Here is a 19,646-nt window from a genome sequence, read left to right on the forward strand (position 1 = left end):
TCTCAAATTTATATGCTAAAAGCTTTGGCTTAATTCATTCTTTAAGTTTATGTGCTTTTTCAGCCAACATGAGTAGCCACTATTTTAATAGATATTCTTCAATTAGTTTTTGGTGATTCCTACCATGGAAAAGAAACTTTATTTCTACATTAGTCTTGATTAATTTATATTTAGGTGCTTTATAGATGGTGCCAAAATTTGTTTCTATTGAGATCCAATTTGACCAAAAGTCAATGTTTTAAAAACTATTCTGCCAGTGATTCAAGTACAGAATACTTTTTATACAACACAAATACCACACACATGCACACACACTCATGAACACACACACACACACACATGCAAACTCACTCATACTTAGGAGAAACACAAGTTTTAAGAAAAAATATCCTCACTACATGGGATACACTATGATCTTTTCTATCCTATTTCATTTTTAAAAATAGTGATTGCCATGTAATAAACCTATTTTGTAAACCTACTAATGTGATGAAAATGACATTTAGAAAAATATTATCATAAATGACAGTCTGATAGAAATTAAGTTAGGACATAACTATACCAATCTATCAGTTACTAAAGGGGAGATATTCCATCGAAAAGCAATAAAATGAAGTAGATGACAACGATTTCCAGTTCCAGGTAATTTCTTAAACACATCCATTTATAGACTTTCTATCCCAGCATTCCAATGAAATGACAAGTGGGACATAAAAATAAAATCAATTACACCTGGAGACATGCCATCAATAGAAAAGAATAGAAAAGGGAGGAATATATGGGGGGGTATAATGTAGATGGAAATAGATAAATGATGTAATAACATTGGAGCTTCATATTTAGCCATCTCAAAAAGGTAGATAATTGGATCTAAAATAGATGATTGTCCCTATAACTCCAAATAAACCCAAGATCAAAGGAAGCATGGGCTAGAAAAAAAATTTATAAATAATGGGCCAATTAATTTTAGAGTGAAATGCCTGTGCCAATCCTGGTTCTTAGGAGGAATAATTCAGGAATTTTCCTACAGGATAATGCCACTAGCAAAGCACTTTAAAGGGGACATTATAATATGAAAAACTCTCAGAATAAGTGTTGATTTCAAATAAGTAGGGTCTATATAATGTTTAAGTTCTAAGTGGATGGAAGACCTCCATGTAGAAAATAAGCTACTTTTACATTCCCTAGGAAAGCTTGTCAGATGCACATCTTCTCTTCTCTACTTCGCAACCCCTGGAACCCTGGTTTATCCAATTGAAATTTGTATAAATAGACCAAGAGGATGATGATTGTCAGTTAGCCTGAGGAAATACAGTTTAGCAATTACTTTAATTTAGAGCCTCATCTACAATATGAACAATTAAGAAGCAACTCAACATTTTAGGAAAACAAATGTAAGAATTAACAAAAAATAAGAACCAACCTCCTAAGAAAACAATTAATATAGAACATAGAAGAACAAATTTAAGAAGAATATTTAATAACTTTAGAGAAATTTGAGTTCCAATGCATAATGCAGTTCAGAATTCTTTGAAAAAAAGAGAAAAAATTTAAGCACTTAGAAATTAATAAATTTGACAACTGACTCAATAATCAGAAAATTTGTTAGAGTGTCTGAGAATAAATCAATATGTAAAAGTCAATAAATGTTTTATAAAGTAAAATAGCAACCAAGTAGACTATATCATGTAATACAAATTCCATTTACAATAAATGGCAACAAAGATTAAATGCCTAAGAATAAATTTAACAGGAATGTGTATTAACTTTATAAGGTAACTTTAAAATGCTAAATGCTAAAAGCAATATGGAGATACCTTAAAGCGACACAAGTGAATCTACCATTTGATCCAGCAATCCCATTGCTGGGCATCTACCCAAAAGATCCAATGACACTCTACAAAAAAGACACCTGCACTCGAATGTTTATAGCAGCACAATTCATAATTGCAAGGCTGTGGAAACAGACCAAGTGCCCATCAATCCAAGAATGGATTAATAAAATGTGGTATATGTATACCATGGAATATTATTCAGCTCTAAGAAACAACGGTGATATAGCACATCTTATATTTTCCTGGTTAGAGCTGGAACCCATACTACTAAGTGGTGGTATATGTATACTATGGAATATTATTCAGCTCTAAGAAACAACGGTGATATAGCACATCTTATATTTTCCTGGTTAGAGCTGGAACCCATACTACTAAGTGAAGTATCCCAAGAATGGAAAAACAAGCACCCCATATACTCACCAGCAAACTGATATTAACTGAGCAGCACCTAAATGGACACACAGGAACTACAGTAATTGGGTATCGAGCAGGTGGGAGGGGGGAGGGGGGCGGGGGGCGGGTATATACATACATTATGTATATACATAATGTATGTATATTATACATACATTATGTATATACATACATAATGAGTGAGATGTGCACCATCATGAAGATGGTCACGCTGGAAGCTTAGACTTGTGGGGGGGAGGGGCACTTTTTGAAACCTTAAAATTTGTACCCCCATAATATGTCGAAATAAAAAAAACATTTAAAAAATGCTAATGATGATGACAAAAGAACAATTGAATAAATGAAAAAGTGCACCCCAAGTTTGGATAAAAAACACTTATTCTAATGATTTAATTTCTCCCTAAATTAATCATACTTTTAATATAATCTAATAAAAAATGTCAATGTGATGATGGTGACATTCGCAAGATGGCAGAATAGAAAGTCCCAGCCATCATTCCTTTACAGAGATTGACCTGACAACAATATATGGTACAAAATATCTTCATGAGAAATCCAGAAACAAGTTAAGAAATTATAGTACTCCAGTTGAGTATAAAGCCTAGAACAGCTGTATTGAAACAGGTAAGAAGAATAATTTTACTTTACCATAATTGCTTCCCCCGCAAGGTAGAAGCCATGAGCTGAGCTGAGCTCAGCTCATGGCTTTTCCCTTGGAGAGAGAAGTGGAGAGAAAAGTGGAATATGCTTCCATATTCTGTTTTTTCAGAGGGCTAACCAATGGACTTTCTGTCTTGCCTGACGTGGAGTGCTAATGAAACTGTCATAGTCCGAATGTCTGGAAGTCACTGAAAACATGGAGGGCTGGGGGTGGCTTCAGAGGGTCTATAGATGAAGGCTGTCGTGGTTTGGAACAATCTTCTGGTGCCTTACTCATGGTATCCTTCACAACAGTGAGGGAAAAGAGCGGAGAGTATGCATCTGGAATTCTAGCTTTTCAGAGAGCTGCCTGAAGGACTGGTATCTATCTGTCTCACCAGATTTGGGGCACAGATGTGAAATTGGCTTGCAGTAGATGCCTTGGATCCACTGAGAACAAAGGAAAGCAGGGCGGCAGTAACTGCAGTGTTGCAAATAGACACTAGAGGGAGCAAGAGATTATGAACTCTAGAAAAAGAAACCAACAAACCTCTCCAACTGGGAAATTTCACGCATCAGCCCAAGAAGTTGCATCCCTTGCCCGCCCCGGTACCCTCAAAAAGGTTTCATAGGCCCCCAGAACCTCTAGCTAAGTGGGTGATGAATGTATTCCCCTTTATCAAGCCAGTCTGTAAAGACAGGAAGAGATAGATTTTTTTTCAAATGCACAAACCTCAGCAAAAAAAAAAAAAAAAATCACAAGGCACATAAAAAAATGGAAATGGAAATATAGCTCAATGAAAACAGCAAAATAAATCACTAGAAACTAACCCCAAAGAAATAGAGAACTATGGATTACCTGATAAAAATTCAAAATAATTGTCTTAAAGAAGCTCAAAGATCTATAAGGGAACACAGACGATAAAAGGAAAATAGGAAAACAATTAATGAACAAAATTAGAATATCAACAGATATAGAAATTATAAAAAAGAACCAAAGAGATTCTGGAGCTGAAGAATACAATAACTGGATTGAAAAAGTCACTAGAAAGCTTGAACATCACACTGTATCAAACAAAAGAAAGAATCAGTGAACTTGAAGACAGGTCAATTTTAATTATCTACTCAGAGGAGCAAAAGAAAGAATGAATAAAAAAGTGAAGAAAGCCTGAGGGACTTATGGGACATACCATTAGGCATACCAATATATGCATTATAAGGGTTCTAAAAGGAGAAGAGAGAAAGGGATAGAGAGTTTATTTGAAGAAATAATGCCCTTAAACTTCTTCAATCTGAGGAATAAATTGGCCATCCAAATAAAAGAATCTCAAAAGACTCCGACAAGGATTAACTCAAAACAAACAAAAGCTCCATAATCAAACTATCTAAAGTAAAAGAAAGAAAAGAGAATCTTTTTTTTTTCAAGTTCTCTCATGAGGTTGTGTGTGTGTGTGAGAGAGAGAGGATCTTGAAAACAGCAGGAGAAAAGAAATTTGTCATGTACACATAAGCTCCCATAAATTTTATCAGCAGGTTTCTCAGCAGAAACATTACATGTCAGAGAAAGTGGAATAATATATGCAAAGCATTGAAAAAGAAACAAACAAACTCTACAAACTAGGAGTACTATATGTGCCAAAACTGACCTTCAGAAATGAAGAATAAATAAAGACATTTTCAGATAAATGATAGCTGGGGGAATTCTTCACCACTAGACCTGTCTTATGAGAAATGCTGAAGGGAGTCCTGCAAGTTAAGATGAAAGAACACAAAGCAGCAACATAAAAGTATATAAAAATATAAAGCCAACTAGTAAATGTAAATATATACAAAAATATAGTATATTGTAATATGGTAATGATGGTGCATAAAGCGCTTTCAATTTTGATATAAAATTTAAAAGACAAATGCAGAAAAATAACTATAAGTATATATTTATGATAAACTATAGCTAATATATAAAGATATAATTTGTGGCATCAATAACATAAAGTGGGGGTGGGTTGATGTAAAAGAGTAGAGTTTTTGTGTATGAATGAAATTGTCAGCTTAAAAAGTACAAGATATTTTATGTAAGCCCTGTGATAATCACAAAGAAAATACCTATAGAAGATACACAAAAGAAAATGAGAAAGGAATCAAGGGATATCAATATAAAATATCACTGAAACACAAAAGAAGGCAGCAAGAGAGCAAAAGAGAAACAAAATAGCTACAAGATAGATAGAAAGCAATAAACAAAATGGCAATAATAGTAAGTCATTCCCTATCAGTAATTACTTTAAATATAAATCAATTAAACTCCCCAATCAAAGGCCGCAGATTGACTATTTATAAAAATAGATGTGGCTACGTACTGTCTACAAGAGACTTACCTTAGATATAAAGACATACATCAGTTGAAAATGAAAGATTGGAAAAAGATATTCTATATAAATGGTACCAAATGACAGCAGGTGTGGCCATACTTATATCTGACAAAATAGACTTGAAGTCAAAAACTGTCAAAAGAGACAAAGGAGGGCTTTATATAATAATGAAAAGCTCAATTCGCCAGGAAGATACAATAATTATAAATATATATGTATCAAAAGTCAGAGCACCCTAAGCAAACATTGACATCATTGAAGGAAAAATAGATAATAACATAACAGTACAATATTTTAATACCCAACTTTCAGTGAGGGATAGAAAAAGCTGCAGAATATCAATAAAGAATCATAGAACCTAAAAAACACTACCAACTAATTGCACCTTACAGACATATACAGAACATTCCTCCCAATAGCACTAAAATATATATTCTTCTCAAGTTCATGTGGTACATTCTCCAGGATAGATCATAGGTTAGGCCACAAAACAAGTCTTAACAAATTTAAGAAGATTGAAATTATGCCAAGTATCTTTTCTGACTACAGTGGAATGAAACTAGAAAACAATAGCAAAAGAAAAACTGGAAAATTAACAAATATGTGGAAATTAAACAACACACGTTTTGGCATTCAATGGGTCAAAGAAACCCCCAACAAAGAAAAGCCCAGGGCCACATAGGTTCACCAAACAATTCTTCCAAATATTTAAAGAAGAATTAATGCCAATCTTTTAAACACTCCCAAAATCTTGAAGGGGAAAGAATATTTTCAAACTCATTTTATAAAGCCAGCATTACCCTGATACCAAAGCCAGACAAAGATACTACAGGATAATAAAGTATAGTAACTTTCAAAATTGATAAAATGGATTGTTCTTATCACAAATTATAAATTGGTGATGTGATGGTTATGTTAATTAGCTTGATTGAATCTTTCCATAAATGATATACATAATTATATAGTGTATACATAGATCATGATGTACAGAGATATATCTATAATGTATACATAGATAAAACATCACATTGTACCCCATAAATATATATCATTATTTGCCAATAAATAAATATATAGGAAAATAAAAAAATGATTTTGACATTGATGCCAAAATCCTTAGCAAAATGTTAGCAAATTGAATTCAATAGCATGCTAAAAGTATTATATACTGTGACCAAATGGGATTTATCCCTGGGATACAAGTTGTGGTCCCCAGTCCCTGGGCTGTGACCTGGTACTGGTTTGTGGCCCATTAGGAAAATAGAGCCACACATTACCACCTGAGCACCATCTCCCCGACTCCCTGCCACCTTCCCTACCCCCTGCCACCTTCCCTACTGCCTCCTCACAGGCCCCCCCCCATTTGTGGAAAAATTGTTGTCCATGAAACTGGTCCCTTGTGCCAAAAAGGTTGGGGACCTCTGGTTACAAGGATATTTTAATGTATGGAAATCAATTAATGTAATATACCACACATTAACAGAATGAAGGAAAAAATGGTCATCTCAATTGATGCAGAGAAAGCATTCGATAAAATTTAACACTCTTTCATGAACACAAACATCTAGGAATAGAAGAAAATCACCTGAACATAATAAAGGCCATATATAAAGAGCCCACAGCTATTAATAACACCAAACTCAATGGTGAAAACAGAAAACTTTTTCTCCAAGATCAGGAACAAGACAATAGTACCTTCTCTTATCACTTCTATTAAACATAGTACAGGAAGTCATCGCCAGAGTAATTATGCCACAAAGAGAAATAGAAGGCATCCATATTAGAAAGAAATAGTTATCTGTTTTTGCACATGACATGCTCTCTTATGTAGAAAACCCTAAAATTCCACAAAATACCCTGCCGGAACTATAATAATTAACAAATGCAAAAAAGTTGCAGGATACAAAATCAACATTCAAAAATCAGTTGTTTCTCTTCACTGACAATGAACAACCCCAATAGGAAATTCAGAAAACAAGTCCATTTACAATACCATCAAAAAGAAGAAAATACCTGTACTTAGGAATAGACTTATCCAAGGAAGTGAAAGATTTATACACAGAAAACTAAATGATTGCTGAAAAAATTTAAAGAAAATACAAATAAATGAAAAGACACCCTGTGTTCATGGATTAGATGTCCTTTTTTTTTTTTGAGACAGGGTCTAACTCCATTGCCCTGGCTTGACTACAGTGGCATCATCATAGCTCACTGCAACCTCAAACTTCTGGGCTCACACAATCCTCTTGCCTCAGCCTCCCAAGTAGCTGGGACTACAGGCACACATGATCATGCCCATCTAATTTTTCTATTTTTGTAGAGACAGGGTCTCGCTATTGCTCAGGCTGGTCTTAAACTCCTGGCCTCAAGTGATCCTCCTTCTTCAGCCTCCCAGAGTGCTAGGATTAGAGGTGTGAGCCACCACACCCAGCCTAGACTTCTTAATATTGTTAAAATGTCCACGTTCCCTAAAGCAATCTTCAAATTCAATGTAATCCTAATTAAATTCCAATGGCATTTTCTTTTGTAGAAATTGAAAAAAAAATCCTAAAATTTATATGTATTCTCAAATGACCCAAAATAACCAAAACAATCTTGAGAAAGAAGAACAAAGCTATAGGTTTTACATTTCATTTCAAAATATGTTACAATGCTACAGTGATCAAAACAACATGACACTGATATAAAGACCAACATAAAAATTAACACAACATTTATTGAATAGGGATTCTTTCCCCAGTGTATGTTTTTGTCTGCTTTGTCAAAGTCAGATGGCTATATGGGGATGGTTTTATATCTGGGTTCTCAGTCCTGTTCCATTGGTCTATGTTTCTGTTCTTGTGCTAGTAATATCCTGTTTTGGTTACTATAGCCTTGTAGTATAGCTTGAAGTCTGGTAAATTGATGCCTCCCAATTTGTTCTTTTTGCTTTAGGTTGCTTTAGCTAGACGAGATCTTCTCTGGTTCCATATGAAGTGTAGAATTATTTTTTCTATATCTGCAAAAAATGATGTTGGTATTTTAATAAGCATTTAATTGAAGCTGTAGATCACTTTGGGTAGTATAGACATTTTAACAATGTTGATTCTGGTGACCCATGAGCATGGTATGGTTTTCCATCTGTTTACATCCTCTGCTATTTCCTTCCTCAGAGTTTCATAGTTCTCCCTGTAGAGGTCATTCACCAATTTAGGTAAATATATTCCCAGGTATTTTCTTTTCTTTTTGCTATTGTGAAAGGTTTTGAGTCTTTGCTTTGGTTCTCAGTTTGACTATTGTTGGCATATATAAATGCTACTGATTTGTGTACCTTGGTTTTGTAACCTGAGACTTTACTGAACTTATTTATCAATTCCAGTAGTCTCTTGGCAGAATCTCTGGGTTTTTCTAGATATAAGATCATATCATCAGCAAAGAGCAATAGTTTGACCTCTTCTGGCCCCATTTGGATGCCCTTGATTTTCTTCTCTTGTCTGATTGCTGTGGCTAGGACTTCTGGCACTATGTTGAATAGAAGTGGTGTTAGCAGGCAACCTTGTCTGGTTCCAGTTCTAAGTGGGAATGGTTTCAATTTTTTCCCCATTCAGTATGATGTTGGCTGTGAGCTTGTCATATATGGCTTCTATCACTATCCTGGATAGATCTGGAGCCCATTCTTCTAAGTGAAGTATCACAAGATTGGAAAAGCAAACACCACATGTACTCACTGTTAAATTGGCACTAATTAATCAACACTAATGTGCGCAAATGGGAAGTAACATTCATAGGGTGTCGGGTAGGTGGGAGGGGTGATGAGGGAGTGGGTAAATTCATACCTAATGGATGTGGTGTGCGCTGTCTGGCTGATGGGCATGTTTGTTGAGTGGTGCAAATACAATTTATGTAACCAAAATGTTTGTACCCTTGTAATACTCTGAAATAAAAAAAAAAGTAACCGAATAGAGCCCAGAAATAAACCCACAAATATATGGTCAATTTGTCTTCAACATGAATATCAAGGATACACATGAGGAAATCATAGTGTCTTTAACAAATGGTTTTGGGAAAACTGGATATCCATATGCAAAAGAATGAAATTGGACCCTTTTTAAAATTTCAGAGTATTATGAGGGTACAAACATTTTGGTTACATTTTATATCTTTGCCTCTCCCTAGCGAGGGTTAGAGGCATGCCCTTCCCCTCTACATTGCTCACCATTGGACCCTTTTCTTATAATATATTATATAAAAAATTAACTCAGAATGGATTAAAGACCTAAATGTAAAACCTGAAATTATAAGACAAGAAGAAAACACAGGGGAAAGCTTCATGACATTGGAATGGGCAATGATTTCTTTGATACGACACCAAAAGTAGAGGTAACAAAAGCAAAAATAAACAAATGGGAATAATTCTAATAATTCAGTGCAGAAAAATAAACAATCAAGTAAAAAGACTGTCCCGGCCCGCGGGACCTTCTGTTACTCGCGGGGGCGAGGGGGACCGTGCCTGAAAGAGATGGGTGAGAGAAAGAAACGAGACCAAGCAAATGGCTGTCAAGGTCTACCTTACTTGGATTTTTAGTAGGTTTTATATACAGAAAACAAGGAAGTAGAAACAGAAAAATAGAGTGGGGGGATGATGAGGCTTGGGTGTGGGCTAATCAGCCCCAATCAGCATCTCAATGGCACCGAAAGCTGTTTGTGATGGATCACTCAACCCCAACCTGGCAGGGGGTCGGGAACAATTGCAGGTAGCATGCCCTGGAGCAAGCACGTCATGGAATGCATTCTTCTCGGAACTATAGCTGGAGGGCTGGGTGCTATTTTCATCTTAGGCTATTTTCCGTGCGTAGGACAAGTCAGGACAAGTCAGGACAAGTCGTTGGAATGTGGAGGGCCTTAGTCTCCAACAAAAGACAATCTGGAAGAAAATATTTGCAAACCATATATTTGATTAGGAGTTAAAACCAGAATATATAAAGAATTTTTATAACTCAAAACCAAATATTACATAACCTTATTAAAAAATGGTCAGAAGACTTGAGTAGACATTTTCCAAAGATGATATATAAATGACCAGCAAGTGTATGAAAATATGCTCAATGTCACTTATCATCAGGGAAATGTAAATCAAAACCAAAATGGGATATCATCTCCTACCTGTTAAGATGGCTAATATTTAAAAAAATAAATCAGAAAATAGCAAGCTTTGGCAAGGATGTAGCGACATTGGAACCCTGGTGCACTGTGGGTGGTATCATAAAATTGTGCAGTATGTGGTATGGAGGTTCCTCAAATAATTAAAATTAGAACTACCACATGATCCACCAATCCTACTTCTAGGTATATTTCCAAAAGAATTGGAAACAGGATCATGAAGACAATTTGCACACTCATGTTCATTGCAGTAGTAGCTATGATGTGGAAGCAACTTAAGTGTCTAATGTCTATAGATGGACCTAAATCTCTGTTCATGGATGAATGGATAAAGAGAATGTGGTATATATATACAATGAAAATATTATTCAGCCTTATAAAACAAGGAAATCCTACCATATGCTACAACATGCATGAAGCTTGAGGACATTATGTTAAGTGGAATAAGCTAATCACAAAAGACAAGTACTGCATGCCTCCACTTTTATGAGGTATCTAAATTCATTGAAGCCATAGAAACAGAAAGTAGCTGCCAAGGTGCTTGCCATGGTTTGGGGAGAGAAACATAGGGAGTTCTTGTTCATGGGTATAGAGTTTCAGTCATATGAGATGAAAAACTTCTAGAAATTTTTTGTGTAACAATATGTATATAGTAAACAATATAATAATGTACGTCTAAAATTTAGAGGGTAAATTTATGTATGTGTTTTTTACCACGATAAAGAAAAAACTTATAGCTTATAAAAACAGTTGAAAAAAAAGAAAAAACTTAAAAAGACAAAAAAAATCACTTAGTACCTGACACGTAGTAAATACTCAAAAAAACAAACAAATAGAAAAACACACCAAGATTATTATTTTTATTTTATTTTATTTTATTTTACCATATTATGGGGGTACAAGTGTTAAGGTTACTTATATTGCCCATGCCCCCCTCCCCCCTCGAGTAAGAGCTTCAAGCATGTCCATCCCCCAAACGTTGCACATCTTACTTGTTGTGGTTGTATATACCCCTTCCCTCTGCCCCCCTCCCACCCTCCCGACACCCGATAAATGTTATTCCTGTATGTCCACTTAGCACACCAAGATTATTTTTATTCATGCGTAGGACAAGTTGATTATACATTCTATGTAGAAAAATGAATGTGTAAAAATATTCAATAATATACTGAAAAAGTATAGTAATAAGAGAAGAATAGATACAATCATTAAAACAATGTGGTACTGACCCATAAAATTATAGTCTTGTCACTGAAACAAAATAGAATATAGAAACAGCCAAATATCTAAAGGAACATAATATATTAAAATCTGTCATTAACAGAAATGGGGAAAATGGATTATTTCATAAGTGGTTTTTGAACTAATGGATAGTTCTCAGGAAGAAAATAAGATTATATTCCTACAATTTGCTTTTTAGAATAAAATATATTTCAAAAGAATAAAAGATTTAAACATTTAAAATTTAAAACCTAAGGCTATTAGAATACAACATGGGAGAATTTTTCTCATAATCTTAGTTTGGGGATGACATTTCTAAGCATGTCACAGATTCCAGACACCACTTTTTTTAAAGCTGGGTATATTTAACTACATAAATATTACAAAACCATGGATGACCAAAAAGGCACACCACAAATAAAATAAAAATACAAATTACATTCTGAATAAAAATGTTTAAAATATTAAATTTCTAGCAGTCAGAAGACTAATTTTTGTTAGTACACAAAAAGTTTTTACAAATAAATAAAGACAACCCAATAGGAATATTGGAGGACTTAGGCACTTGAGGCCAAAGAGGTATTAAAACACACCTTAGTGATATTTCTGAATCTCAACACTTTTTTAAAACAGTTCCAAAGAGAAACAAATATGATACCTACAAAGGAAGAAAATTCAGGTCAACCTCTGAAACATTAAATACTGGAAGATAATGAGACAAAATCATCAAAGTTTCAAAGGAAACCTGTAATTTTATATGGAGCCACTGAATATAAATATGAATTTAACACAAAGTTATTTAGTTCTATGTTATGATTTTGGCATGGTAAAGGGCTTCCCAACAGGACAGAAGTTCTCTAAATCATAACAATTATTACATGACAAGACACATCAATGACAAAGTGAAAAAAATATTTACAATGCTTGTAACAGAAAAATAATATCTATTCTATCTAAAGAATTTGTATTATACATTAATTGGATTTGAAAATGACCAATTATTTTAGAAAATAGCCAATAATCCAATAGAAAAACAGGCAAAGGCATTTCCAAGGAAAAGTAATACAAACGAACAATGAACACATAAAAGATACTTAACTTCATTAGTATTCAGCAAAATTTAAATTAAATAAATAATAGATTTTGTTTTACTTATTGTATTTGAAAATTCAAAAGACTATTAATATACAATGTAGATGAGAATATGGGAGAAAGAAGCTGTCTTATATATTGCTTGTGTAGAGCAGTGATGATGCTCATAATTTTAATAAATGATATGACAATTCGCCCTGCCCAATAATGGACACTGTTGAATGCACTCCACGAGTATATATCAGTGAAATATCAGCCCTGCGTGAAAGAATAAATTGGTAAAACACTTTTGGAGAGCAACTTGTAACACATTGACACAAAAATTTCACTTTTATGAATCTATCATAAATTCTTAAATACTTACATGTGAGATATATATATACACACACAAGAATTTTAAAATTTTGTAACAAACATTCATATATTGTTATATTTGTTGAAGAATTTTTAATAGCAAAACATTAGGTGGAATTTTTGTTGTTGTTGTGGAGACAGAGTGCCACTCGGCGTCCTGAGCAGAGTGCAGTGAGGGCGGGTCACCACAAGCTCCAGGTCCTGGGCTGTGAGCGATCCTTCTGCCTCAGCCTCCCAGGTAGCTGGGACTACAGGCGCTTGCCAGAGCGCGCGGCTGTTTTGTTGGGTTTTGTGTATTTTTTTTTTTTTGCCTTTTTAACTTTTTTTTTTTAGATTTAGAGACGGGGTCTGACTGTGCTCAGGGTGGTGTCAAACTGCTGAGCAGCAGCTATCTGCCGCCTTGGCCTCCCAGAAAGCTAGGACGACAGGCGTGAGCCACCGCGCCCGGCCAATTAGGGGGAAATTTGTGTCAATGGGGAATGGTTCCATTTAGCATGATTCGTCTCTACTATGAAACATTATATATTCCTTAAATGAATAAGATAGATCAAAATTTAGTGGAAAGATGTTCAAGTTATAATATTTTCTTTTCTTTTCTTTTCTTTTCTTTTCTTTTCTTTTCTTTTCTTTTCTTTTCTTTTCTTTTTTTTTTTTTTTTGAGACAGAGTCTCACTTTTGTTGCCCAGGCTAGAGTGAGTGCCATGGCATCAGCCTAGCTCACAGCAACCTCAATCTCCTGGGCTCAAGCAATCCTGCTGCCTCAGCCTCCCGAGTAGCTGGGACTACAGGCATGCGCCACCATGCCCGGCTAATTTTTTCTCTATATATTAGTTGGCCAATTAATTTCTTTCTATTTTTAGTAGAGACGGGGTCTCGCTCTTGCTCAGGATGGTTTCGAACTCCTGACTTTGAATGATCCTCCCGCCTCAGCCTCCCAGAGTGCTAGGATTACAGGCGTGAGCCACCGGGCCCGGCCAAGTTATAATATTTTCTAAAAATATTAAATTATAAGAATTTATTGGCGTGACTACTTAAAAAATGAGGAAAAGTTTATCACACATCTGTGTAAAGTAAGGACAAAAGCAAACTGTAATTGTTCTTAAATGGTAATTATTTCATTCATTTGTTACAGTATTCAACAGATATTGATGTAACAGCTATTTAAGTGCAAAGCACTATTCTAGGCATTTATTAATGACACAAAATAAAAAAATCCTGACTGTGAAGCTTATTTTTTAGTTGAGAAAAAATGGGATTGGGAGGTTTATGATTCATTTGTATTTTTTCCTTGTATCCCTGTGTATGCTTAATTTTTTTTAAGCTTTTAAAATTTTTATTATTTTTTTATTTCAGCATATTACAGGAGTACAAATGTTTAGGTTACGTATATTGTCTTTGCCCTGCACAAGTGAGAGCTTCAAGCGTGTTCATCCCTAGACAGTGCGCACCGCATCCATTAGGTGTGAATTACTCATCCCTTCCTTCCCCTCCCACCTGCCCAACACCCAATGAATATTACCACTATACATGCACATAAGTGTTGATCAGTTAATACCAATTTGATGGTGAGTACATGTGGTGTTTATTTTTCCATTCTTGTTTTTAAATAAGTTTATATCAATTTATTCCTATTGAATTAAAAATTAAAATATTAAAAAACCTAGATGAATAAAGAAAATTATGAGTCTTTTGGGGAGAAAAGAGTACAGACAGAAATCTACTCTGTGATAGCTCTAAATTAGTTATATACTTCCAAAAAATATAGACTGCTTATACCCCTGGGGTGGAAAAAAAGACAATGAGTGATGATAAGAGGTTGGAAAGTGTGATAGTAATAACTTCTAAATCTCTGTGAGTTTTTTTTTTTTGGCAAAAACAAAATATTTTGTATAACAATAAATTCTGCTTGAATGATAAAAATCAATATTAGACAAATGGGAAACAAAAAGCAAAAAGTCCCGGGACTGCACAAATGTATTTCTTACCTGGAGACTTTATAAGAAATAATTTGGTTTTCCAGAGTAATTTTAATTTATTGTTAAATTCAGAAGCAAAATGAAAAAACTGAAAAGAAGTATTTTTGTACATACATGATTAATTTTATTAATATATAGCAAGTACAAATTCCAAGACAATTAGAAAAAGATTAATCTTACAATATATCAAAATTTTCAAAGGGGAAAATCAATTTAGGAAAAGTATTTTTGAAAAGGATCAACACCATTAATAAAGGAATAAATGAAAAATAAAAAATTAGTGGTTTTTAAAATTATTGTATGGTAAATATTACAATAATGATAACACACTGACAAATACTTAGCATGCTTGCAGTTACATCCCCGTTGTCTTAGTCTGTCCAGGCACCTATAACAAAATACCTCAGACTGGGTAACTTACAAGCAACAGAAATTTATTTATTACAGTTCTAGAGGCTAGGAAGTACAAGATCAAAGTGCCAGCAGATTCTGTGTCTCGTGAGGGTTCACTCTCTTTCATAGACAGTATCTTCTCACTACATTCTCACAAGGTGAAAGGGGCAAACAAGCTCCCTCAGGCCTCGTTTATAAGGACACTAATACCATTCATGAAGGTACCTAATCACCTCCCAAAGGCCTCACATCTTAATACCACCACATTGGGGATTAGACTTCAACATATGAATTTTAGGAGGGACACAAACATTCAAACCATACTACCCTTCTACATTCATTACAGACATAACTAAACTGTCCATGCAAATCCCAGAATGGTCTCAGAAACCTTGTCAATACTATTCTCACTGTAATTATCATTCATGAGATTGGCACTTGAGCTGAAATATTTTGACATTCCTTATATATATCAAAAAATTAACAATAGGTAGTAATATTTTGGGTGATTTTAATTTTGTACATTTTATTTTCTAACGGTATTTCATGACTTTGTATTATTGATGTATTTACAGCTTTATTGAGGTATAATTGACAAATAAAAATTGTATATATTTATGGTATGCAAAGTGATGTTTCATATATGTACACATTCTGAAATAATTACCACAATCAAGCTAATTAACATATCCATCACCTCACATAGTTACCTGTTTTTGTGGTGAGAACATTTATTTTTATTTTTATCTTTTTTAAATTTTTTATTGTATATCAGCATATTATGGGGGTACAAATGTTTGGGTTATGTATATTGCCCTTGTCCCCCCAAGCCCCCCTGAGTCAGAGCTTCAAGCATGTCCATCCCTCAGACACTGCTCATTGCACTCATTATGTATGTATATACCCATCCCCTCCTCCCCCCTCCCATCTGCCTGACGCCTAATAAATGTTATTCCTATATGTGCACTTAGGTGTTGATCAGTTAATACCAATTTGATAGTGAGTCCATGTGCTGCTTATTTTGCCATTCTTGGGATACTTCACTTAGTAGAAGGGGTTCCAGCCTTATCCAGGATAATTTAAGAGGTGCACCATTGTTTCTTATAGCTGAATAATACTCCATGGTATACATATACCACATTTTATTAATCCACTCATGGATTGATGGGCACTTGGGTTGTTTCCACAGCTTTGCAATTGTGAACTTGTGCTGCTATAAACATTGAAGGGCAGATGTCTTTTTTATAGAATGTCTTTTGTTCTTTTGAGTAGATGCCGCATAATGAGATTGCTGGATCAAATGGTAGATCTACTTGTATCACTTTAAGGTATCTCCATATTGCTTTCCACAGAGGTTGCACTAGTTTGCAGTCCCACCAGCAGTGTAGGAGTGTTCCTATCTGTCCGCATCCACACCAACATTTATTGTTTTGGGACTTTTTGATAAAGGCCATTCTCACTGGAGATAAGCGATATCTCATTGTGATTTTGATTAGCATTTCCCTGATGATGAGAGATGTTGAGCATTTTTTTGTATGTTTGTTGGCCATTATTCTGTCTTCTTTTGAAAAGTTTCTGTTCATATCCTTTGCCTACTTTTTGATAGGGTTGTTTGATTTTTTCTTGCTGATTTTCCTGAGTTCTAAATATTCTAGTTATCAGCACTTTATCGGATGTGTGACATATGAATATTTCTCCCATTCTGTAGATTGTCTGTTTGCTCTTGTGATAGTTTCTTTGGCTATGCAGAAGCTTTTTAATTAGATCAGGTCCCATTTATTTATTTTTGTTGTTTCTGTGATTGCCTTTGGGGTTTTCTTCATAAATTCTTTGCCTAGGTCAACGTCTAGAGGAGTGTTTCCAATGTTTTCCTCTAGAATTCTTATAGTTTCACACCTTAGGATTAAGTCTGTTATCTACCGTGAGTTGATTTTTACGAGAGGTGAAAGGTGTGGATCCTGTTTCAGTCTTCTACATGTGGCTATCTAGTTTTCCCAGCATGTGGTGAGAACATTTAAAATCTCTCTGATCAAATTTCAACTATATAATTTTGCTAATTATAGTCACCTTGTTGTATGTTAGATCTTGAGAACTTATTCGTCCTACATAAATGAAACTCTGGACCCTTCGAACAACATCTTCCCATTTTCCCTACTCCCTAGCCTATGGAAACCACCATTCTACTCTCTGCTTCTCTGCTTCTATGAGTTTGACATTTTTAGTTTCCACATATAAGTGAGATCATAATATTTGTCTTTTTGTGTCTGTATTATTTCACATAACATAATGTCCTCTAGGTTCATCCATGTTGTCATAAATGAAAGGATTTCCTTCCTTTTTAAGGCTGAATAATATTCCATGAAATACATAAATAGATAGAAGACAGATCTCTTCATCCTACTCCTCTAACTGAAATTTTATATCCTTTGAACATCACCCCATCACACAAATCACCCGCAACCCTGCTAACCACCATTCTCCTCTCTCTCTCTCTCTGTAGATATATATTTATATAGCTATACACACACACACATACACACACATGTGTACACACATATACATATTTGACACAAAAGAAGTTAGTAATGGAATAAAAATATGTGAGAAATGTAGACAATATATAGCAAAATAACAAATATAACTCCTATATTTTCGGTAATTCTATTAAATTTAAATAAATTACACACTCCATTTAGAAGGCAGAATGGATTAAAAAACAATCCAATGATATGTTGTTTTCAAGATATGCACTTTAGATTTAAAGGCACAAGTAAGTGTAATGTAAGAGGATGGAAAAATAATATAACAGGTAAGAAGTAACAAAAGACAGCTGGGATGGCTATACTCATACCAGAAAAAAATAGGTTTCAAGATAAAGGTGGTTGCTAGAGACAAACAAGACACTTTATAATGACAAATGTATCAATCCATTCAGTAGATATAAAAATTATCACCAAATATATACCTAACAACAGAGCCATATACTAAATGAAGCAAAAACTGACAGAATCGAAGAAATATACAATTTAACAATAATTAAAGCACGAGTGAGACCTTGTCTCTGCTAAATACAGAAAAATTATCTGGACATGATGGCGTGTGCCTGTAGTCCCAGCTACTTGGGAGGCTAAAGGAGGAGGATCTCTGGAGCCTAGAAGTTTGAGGTCGCTGTGAGCTAGGCTGATGGCACAGCACTCTACCCAGGGTGATAGAGTGAGGCTCTGCCTTAAAAAAGAGTTTGTTGACTATAATATTCCCCATTCAATAATGAATATAGAAACTAGACTGAATATTAGCAAAGAAATAGACCTGGTAACACTATAAACCAAATGACATATCAGATATTTATAGATCACTTTATTCAACAACCACAGTAAACACATTTTTCTTAAGCACACATGAAGCATTTCAGATAGACTATATGCTAGTCCATAAAACAAAGTACAATAAATATCCATTTTGAATATAATACAAAGTATGTTCTTTAATTATAGTGGAGAGAAATTAGAAATCAATAACAGAAGCAAATTTGGGAATCACAAATATGTGACAATTAAAAACACACTTTTAAGTAACCAATGAATCATAGTAGAAATCACAAAGGAAATTAGAAATTACCTTTAGATGAAGGAAAAACAAAACACAACATAGCAAAACTTATGGGATGAAGTTAAGGCAGAGATTAGGAGGAGATCTATAGCTGTAAATGCCTACATTGATTAAGAAGAAAGATCACAAATCAATAACCTAAGCTTCCACTTCTAGAAACTAGAAAAGGAATACCAAAGTAAATCCAGAGTAAGTTGAAGGAAGGATATAATAAAGATGAGAATGGAAACAAAGGAAATAGAGAATTAAAAGCAATAGAAAAAAATCAAAGAAACCAAAACTTGACTGAGAAATCAAGAATTCTAACAAAACTTTAGATAGACTGACCAAGAAAAAAAGAAGTACTCAAACTAGTAAAACCAAAAATGGTAGAGGGGAAATACCTATCAACATTTTAGAAATAAAAAAAGATTATAAGGAAATACTATGGAAAATTATATGCCAACAAATTAAATAACCTCAATGAAGTGGACATTTTCTTAGACACAATCTATTGAAACTGACTCAAGAAGAAATAGAAAATCTGAATAGATCTATAATAGGTAAAGTAATTGAATTAGTAATGAAAAGCTTCTCATACACACACACAAAAGCTCAGGAACAGA

This window comes from Microcebus murinus, chromosome X, assembly GCF_040939455.1.
Source record: "Microcebus murinus isolate Inina chromosome X, M.murinus_Inina_mat1.0, whole genome shotgun sequence".
In the NCBI taxonomy this organism is placed as follows: domain Eukaryota; kingdom Metazoa; phylum Chordata; class Mammalia; order Primates; family Cheirogaleidae; genus Microcebus; species Microcebus murinus.